This window comes from Antechinus flavipes, chromosome 1 (assembly GCF_016432865.1).
Source record: "Antechinus flavipes isolate AdamAnt ecotype Samford, QLD, Australia chromosome 1, AdamAnt_v2, whole genome shotgun sequence".
Lineage (NCBI taxonomy): Eukaryota > Metazoa > Chordata > Mammalia > Dasyuromorphia > Dasyuridae > Antechinus > Antechinus flavipes.
Window position 1 is genome coordinate 192,223,762 of NC_067398.1, and position 8,923 is coordinate 192,232,684.

Genomic DNA, 8,923 nt, shown 5'->3' on the forward strand with positions numbered 1-8,923 from the left:
GGAGGTACTTGAGAGGCTCCTGGTATTCTAATGATGTCTAAAATGGATGAAGACCTTTATCCCATCAGACATTAGGAGGTCTAAGAACCTAAGGTCTAAGATATAAGACCTTTATCCTAACATTAAGAGGGAATGGTTATAACCTGAGGCAGAGTAATTGAATAGGGAATTCTGGGAATTCCCTATATATGAATTGATGAGTACATATGCATACATATCATTTGATATAGAGTCAAATAACATATGAATATATATATGTATATGTAAATATATAGACACATGTGTGTACTTATAGCTAGAGAAAATCATAATTAAGGCAAAATATCACGTGTACTATGTATCATTGATCTTTTGAGGAGAGGAAATATGCTCTAGTTGGTAGTCAGTGGGTCTCAGACTCAGAAAGATTTGTGTTCATATCTCACATTCTGGCTGTGTGACTGTGGCCAATTCAACTGGCCTCTCATTGTTCAGAGCAGTCTCTACAATGATTGATTTAGAAATTAGGGAATTTGGGTCAGGACAATAAAAGGGAACAGTGGCACAAGACTTCTAGGATCAAATATAAAATCCTATTTGACATTCAAATCTCTTTGTAACCTGATCCCCTCCTACTCTCTAGTTGTTTTTAGAAATTGCTCCCTGATGTATCCTTCCCCATGTCTCTTCTACATAGGAATACTGGTCTTCTTGATACTCCTCAAACAAGATACTCCTTCTCCAGACTGAGAATTTTCACTAGCTGTTTCCCATGTCTGGAACATTTTTCCTCTGTCTCTTCCTCCTGTAATATCAGAAAAATTGAAGCAAGACAGAGATTGGGTTTTAATCTTTTAATGTGGAGAGTTTTAGACTAGCCAGCCAGATGGGACTCTTGTCCAAAGCATTTGGCACAAATAAACTGAAATAGAGAACTTATATAGGGTTTTGTTAGAGTTTGCAAACAGAATACATAACCTGAGTATACAATCTTATAGGAGAAACAAAGGCAGATAAGGGGAACAAGGACACTGGCAGACAAGCCATAATTCCAGGAAAGGATTATAACTTAATCCTGTCAGGATAAGGGTCAAGCTAAGAAGATGGAGGGCAGGAGACAGCAAGGGAGAGGCAATACTCAACAGAGGGGGAATTATCCTAGCAAGGATCGAGATAATGCACCTAGATTTTGTGACACAAAGGTGATCCAGTAATATCTCTTCCTCCAGACTTCAGAAGAACTCCTAACCTCTTCCTCTATTTCCCATGATTTTAATAATAGAAACAAAGAAATTAGATTCCCTTTCCACAATATCTAAGAACATATTTTCATTCCTTAAGGGAAAAGGGACCTAAAATATCATCTGATTTAAAGCTGATTTTCCCCAAGGAGCAATTCAATTCTTCTGCGGGATAATGAGGCATATTATACATAGGTATTAATGGTAATTAGTTAAGGAGACATTCATTTGCAAGAAATGGCAACATTCCAATGAATTGAAAGCAAGTCTTTTTAGGCCCAAGTAATTCAAAGAAAGGTTTAAGAAAATGGTCTCTGGATCATATTTTCTCATCACCTGAAGAAATCTTAATTTTAGAAATCAGTGGGGCTTTGAGCCTAATAAAAGGGATATGAATGAGACTGGAAAAATACTGAGTTCAGCTTGATAAATCTAAGCCAGTACTTTTCAAACTTTTTGATCTCAAAAATCTTATTGTGCTAATAAAAATTAGCAATAATTCCCAAAGAGCTTTTATGTGGGTTTTATATTTCAATATTTGCCACATTAAAAATTAAAATATCTTAACATTATTATTTTTAAAACTCCTGAAATAATGCAAGAATCCTTTCCAAGCATCCCTGAATCATACTTTGAGAACTGCTACTCTAATCCATAGTTTCTTCTCTCTTCTAATTGTCACACAATGTACAAATATATACCAGGCATGAAAAAAATGAGCTCCATCATTAAGGATTGTGGGAGCAGGGGATGAGAGGAGGAAGGAGAAGGAATAAGCTTATTTGCTATCAACTACTCTACTTGCCTGTGTTCCTTTATAAATAAGAGATCCATAAAACATTGCAAATGAAGGTCATTCGCTTTAACTAGAATGAAACACAATAGCAATGTAATTTTCTTAATCTCCTGTATGACTTTCCTTGCATGCATTACATTTCCATCCCTCATTTCTTTTGTCTCATTTCATGTCTTCTATTATAATGGTTTTAATATGCTTATCCTCCAGTCTCTCATTGGCACTGCTTCAATTCACTAACTGTAGGTAATTAGCCTTAGGGTTTCTGAGTCTCTGTTATTTCAGTCAGTTGTTTGCAGCTTAGTTGTTTTGTTTTTGTTTTTGTTTTTGTTTTTAACCAGTTCTTTCCTTAATTTACAATTTAAAAGTCAGAATAAGGTCAATGTCAACTGAGGTCAAGATGGCTTAGTTTGGCCATACTTTGAAGTAACTAATTGTTCTGCTTCAGTCTTTTCATTAAAGATACATAGCCAATGTCAGATACTTTATTTTAAAAAATGGATGATTCATGAAACTAAAATAAAGTGGGGTTCATCATACAGATAACCCTCAAATCTAAACAGCTAATACTCTTCAACCATAAAGCTACAAAGAATCAAAATGCTCTGCATTCTTCAGAAGGACAGAGCTAAGAAAATTGGTGGGATTAATATAATAGTTGAAAACTGTGATTTCTTCTAAAGAAGCAAATGAATTCCACTCAACTAAGAAAAGATTCAGTTAATTTCTATGTTCATAGTATTGGACTAGGCCCTTGGGAAGATACAATTGCAAAAAAATAATATAGACTACATTCCCAAAAGGAATTTATAATCTAGTGTGGAAAAATAGAGACCAAACTATGAAAAGATTCATGATTTTCTCCTTTTATGGAACTCCCAGGGTGAGAATTCCCTTCATAAAACAGATCTATTTCATCTAGGACTCAGTCATAATGACAAAGCTGTGATTTAGGATGTTGTCTGAGACTCAGATCGTTAAGTCATGCATACCAGGATTACACAGAAGCAGATTCAGTCGAATTCTAGAGACTGACTCTGAATGGGATGGAAAAGACATTATATGTACTAAACAACTCAAATACAAAACAAAGAATTGTCAATGTGCTCTAGAGGTACAAAGAAAAGGAAGAGAAATTCTGATGAGAGAGTGTAATGCCGGAGAAACTGAGACAGGATAGACATTAGAGATGGACACGTCTGTAGCTTGGCAGTGCTGAATCACCTCCTGTTGGGGGAAGGGGAAACTTTCACTCAGAGCACTCCCATACCTCCGAGCAGGAAGTCGGTTTACATCTCTCCCTGCTCTGCAGAGGGAGCTGGTAACCCCCTTGCCCTGAAGGCAGACCCTAAAGGCTTTAAAAAATGAATAAAAAAATGAAAAGGAGGATGGACAGCTTCTATACAGAAAAAGAGCAGGTCTGCAATCCCAAAGAGACTAATAGCAAACAGCCACCAGACAATACCCAAATGGGGAATGTTACCTGTCCCCTCTTACATAAGGCTCTCATAGAAGAGACCATTAAAAGTCTCAAAAGAGAATTAGAAGAAAAATGGGGAAAGGAAAGAGAAGCTTTGAAATATGAATTGGAAAAGGTAAAAAATCCCCAGGAAGTACAGGGAAACAAAATTTGTGAATTGGAAAAAGTAAAAAAATCTCTGGAAAGTAAGATTTGTGGATTGGAAAAAGTAAAAAAATCTCTGGAAAGTAAGATTTGTGAATTGGAAAAGACAGAGAATTCACAAGAAAGTAGGATCTGTGAATTGGAAAAAGAAAATAATTCACTAAAAAAAAAAATTAGTGAAATGGAAAAAAATTCCATAGAGCAAAACAATTCATTTAAAAACTCAATTGAACATATATAGAAAGAAGTTTAAAAAAAGCCAAGGAAGAAAATAATTCATTAAAAATCAGAACTGAACAAATAGAAACTAATGATTCATTGAGACAGCAAGAGTCAGTCAAGCAAAACCAAAAAAATCATAAATTGGAAAAAACCATGAAATATCTACTTGGAAAAATGACAGACCTGGAAAATAGATCTAGGAGAGATAATCTGAGGGTTATTGGACTTTCCGAAAATTATGATAAAAAAAGAGCCTAGATACTATTTTACAAGAAATCATCAGAGAACTGTCCAGAGGTATTAGAATCAGAAGGTAAAACAGGTATTGAAAGAATTCATCAAACACCTTCTGAAAAAGACCCTAAAATAAAAACTCCAAGAAATATTTTGGCCAAATTTCAGAATTATCAGACTAAGGAAAAAATTTTACAAGCAGCCAGAAAAAAACAATTTAAATACTTAGGTGCCACAATAAGGATCACCCAAGATCTGGCTGCCTCCACATTAAAGTATCAAAGGACCTGGAATCTGATATTCCAAAAGGCAAAAGAACTTGGAATGCAGCCAAGAATAAACTACCCAACCAAGCTGAGCATTTTCTTCCAGGGAAGAAGATGGACATTTAATGCAACAAATGAATTCCATTTGTTTCTAAGGAAAAAACCAGAACTAAACAAAAAATTTGATCTCCAACCATAGGACTCAAGAGATGCAGAAAAGGTAAAAGGAACTCTTGAGAATTGTATTTCCATTGTGGATATACAAAAAGACTACATGTATAATTTGATTTTACTGATATAACATTAAAAAAAGGGAAGTAGAAATGGAAAAGGGATAATGTCAGAAAAGGGGAAAAGAAGGGATAAAAAGAGGGAAACTACATCCCATGAAAAGGCAAAGGAAACTTATCATATCTGAGGAAACTCAGAGAGGGGGAGGAACATTGTGTGAATCTTACTCTCATCAGAGTTGGCTCAAAAAGAAAATAATTGACATACTTGTTTTACAGAAAATCCTCTCTCGCCTCATTAAAAAGGGGGAGAGGAAAAGGGAAAAGGAAAAGAGTAATAAAGGAAGGGTACAAGGAAGTGGAAGAGATTCAAAGAGATGAGGGAGGGATCCTAAAGAGGGTGAGTGTCGTGATACAAGTGGGGCACATAAGTTTAAAACTGGGAAAGAGGATTGGGGGGGCAAGAAAAAGAAAAGCATAATCTGGGGATATTAGGATGGCAGGAAATACAGAATTAGTCATTTTAACCATAAATATGAATGGGATGAACTCTCCCATAAAGAGGAGGCAGATAGCAGACTGGATCAAAAGTCAGAACCCTACAATATGTTGTTTACAGGAAACACATTTAAAGCAGGAAGATACATACAGAGTAAAGGTAAAAGGGTGGAGCAGAATCTATTAGTCAAAAAAGCAGGGGTAGCCATCCTTATCTCAGATCAAGCAAATGCAAAAATTGATCTAATCAAAAGAGACAAGGAAGGAAACTATATTTTGCTAAAGGGTAGCATGGACAATGAAGCAATATCAATACTAAATATATATGCACCTAGTGGTATAGCATCTAACTTCCTAAAGGAGAAGTTAAGAGAGTTGCGAGAAGAAATAGACAGCAAAACTATAATAGTGGGAGATCTCAACCTTGCACTCTCAGAATTAGACAAATCAAACCACAAAACAAATAAGAAAGAAATTAAAGAGGTAAATAGAATATTAGAAAAATTAGGTATGATAGATCTTTGGAAAAAAACTGAATGGAGACAGAAAGGAATATACTTTCTTCTCAGCAGTTCATGGAACCTATTCAAAAATTGACCATATATTAGGACATAAAGATCTCAAAATTAAATGCAAGAAGGCAGAAATAGTAAATGCTTTCTTTTCAGATCACAATGCAATAAAAACTACATTCAACAAAAAGTTAGGGATAAACAGACCAAAAAGTAATTGGAAACTAAACAATCTCATCTTAAAGAATGATTGGGTGAAACAACAAATTATAGACACAATTAATAATTTCATTCAAGATAATGACAATGATGAGACATCATACCAAAATTTGTGGGATGCAGCCAAAGCAGTAATAAGAGGAAATTTTATATCCTTAGAGGCTTACTTGAATAAAATAGAGAAAGAGAAGATCAATGAATTGGGCTTGCAACTAAAAAAATATTAAACTTGAAATTCTAAAATTAAAAGGAGAAATTAGTAATATTGAAAGTAAAAAAAAACTATTGAACTAATTAATAAAACTAAGAGTTGGTTCTATAAAAAAACAATAAAATAGATAAGATCTGATTAGAAAAAAGAGGAAGGAAAATCAAATTAGTAGTCTTAAAAATGAAAAGGGAGAACTTTCCACCAAAGAAGAGGAAATTAGAGAAATAATAAGGAGTTACTTTGCCCAACTTTATGCCAATAAATTTGATAACCTAAGTGAAATGGATGACTACCTCCAAAAATATAGACTTCCCAGATTAACAGAGAAGGAAGTAAATTGCTTGAATAGTCCCATCTCAGAAAAAGAAATAGAACAAGCTATTAATTAACTCCCTAAGAAAAAATCCTCAGGACCAGATGGATTTACATGTGAATTCTACCAAACATTTAAAGAACAATTGGTCCCAATGCTATATAAATTATGTGATAAAATAGGGAATGAAGGAGTCCTACCAAATTCCTTTTATGACACAAACATTGGTACTGATACCTAAACCAGGTAGGTTGAAAACAGAGAAAGAAAATTATAGACCAATCTCCCTAATGAATATTGATGCTAAAATCTTAAATAAGATATTAGCAAAAAGATTACGGAAAATCATCCCCAGGATAATACACTATGATCAAGTAGAATTTATACCAGGAATGCAGGGCTGGTTCAAAATCAGGAAAAATACTATCAGTATAATTGGCCATATTAATAACCAAATTAACAAAAACCATATGATCATCTCAATAGATGCAGAAAAGGCATTTGATAAAATCCAAAATCTATTCCTATTAAAAACACTTGAGAGCATAGGAATAAATGGACTTTTCCTTAAAATAATCAGCAGCATCTATTTAAAACCATCAGTAAGCATCATATGTAATGGGGGAAAACTGCAACCATTCCCAATAAGATCAGGAGTGGAACAAGGTTGCCCACTATCACCATTATTATTCAATATTGTATTAGAAATGCTAGCTTTGGCAATAAGAGTTGAGAAAGAGATTAAAGGAATTAAGGTAGGCAATGAGGAAACCAAATTATCACTTTTTGCTGATGATATGATGGGTATACTTAGAGAACCCCACAGATTCTACTAAAAAGTTATTAGAAATAATCCACAACTTTAGCAAAGTTGAAGGATATAAAATAAACCCATATAAATCATCAGCATTCTTATAGATCACTAACAAAATCCAACAGTTAGAGTTACAAAGAGAAATTCCATTTAAAGTAACTACTGATAGTATAAAATTCTTAGGAATTTATCTGCCAAGGGAAAATCAGAAACTTTATGAGTAAAACTACAAAACACTTTTCACACAAATTAAGTCTGATCTAACCAATTGGAAAAATATTAAATGCTCTTGGATTGGGCGAGCAAATATAATAAAGATGATAATACTACCTAAACTATATTTGTTTAGCACTATACCAATCAGACTCAAAAAAAAAAAAAAACTATTTTAATGACCTAGAAAAAATAACAATAAAGTTCATATGGAAAAACAAAAGGTCAAGAATTTCAAGGGAATTAATGAAAAAAAAAAAAATCAAATGAATGTGGCTTAGCTGTACCAGATCTCAAATTATATTATAGAGCAGCAGTTACCAAAACCATTTTGTATTGGCTAAGGAATATATTAGTTGATCAGTGGAATAGATTAGATTCAAAGGACAAAACAGTCAATAACTATAGCAACCTAGTGTTTGACAAACCCAAGACCCCAGCTTTGGGGATAAGAACATACTGTTTGAAAAAATTGCTGGGAAAATTGGAAACTAGTATGGCAGAAACTAGGCATCAACCCACACTTAACACCATACCTTATCTACACCAAGATAAGGTCAAAATGGGTTCATGACCTAAACATAAAGAATGAGATTATAAATAAATTAGAGGAACACAGGATAGTTTGCCTCTCAGACCTGTGGAAGAGGAAAGAATTTGTGGCCAGAGAAGAACTAGAGATCATTACTGATGACAAAATAGAAAAATTTGATTATATCAAATTGAAAAATTTTTGTACAAACAAAACTAATGCAGACAAGATTAGAAGGAAAGCAATAAACTGGGAAAATATTTTTATAGTCAAAGATTCTGATAAAGGCCTCATTTCCAAAATATATAGAGAAGTGACTCTAATTTATAAGAAATCAAGCCATTCTCCAATTGATAAATGGTCAAAGGATATGAACAGACAATTCTCAGACAAAGAAATTGAAACTATTTCTAGCCATATGAAAAGAAACTCCAAGACATTATTAATCAGAGAAATGCAAATTAAGACAACTCTGAGATACCACTATACCCCTCTCAGACTGGCTAGAATGACAGGGAAAGATAATGCGGAATATTGGAGGGGATGTGGGAAAACAGGGACACTAATACATTGCTGGTGGAATTGTGAATACATCCAACCATTCTGGAGAGCAATTTGGAACTATGCTCAAAAAGTTATCAAACTGTGCATACCTTTTGATCCAGCAGTGTTACTACTGGGCTTGTATCCCAAAGAGATCATAGAGAAGGGAAAGGGATCTGTATGTGCACAAATGTTTGTGGCAGCCCTCTTTGTAGTGGCCAGAAACTGGAAAATGAGTGGATGCCCATCAATTGGAGAACGGCTGAATAATTTGTGATATATGAATATTATGGAATATTATTATTTGGTAAGAAATGACCAACAGGATGATTTCAGAAAGGCCTGGAGAGACTTACATGAACTGATGCTGAATGAAACGAGCAGGGCCAGGAGATCCTTATATACTTCAACAACAATACTATATGATGACCAATTCTGATGGACCTGACCATCCTTAGCAATGAGATGAACCAAAC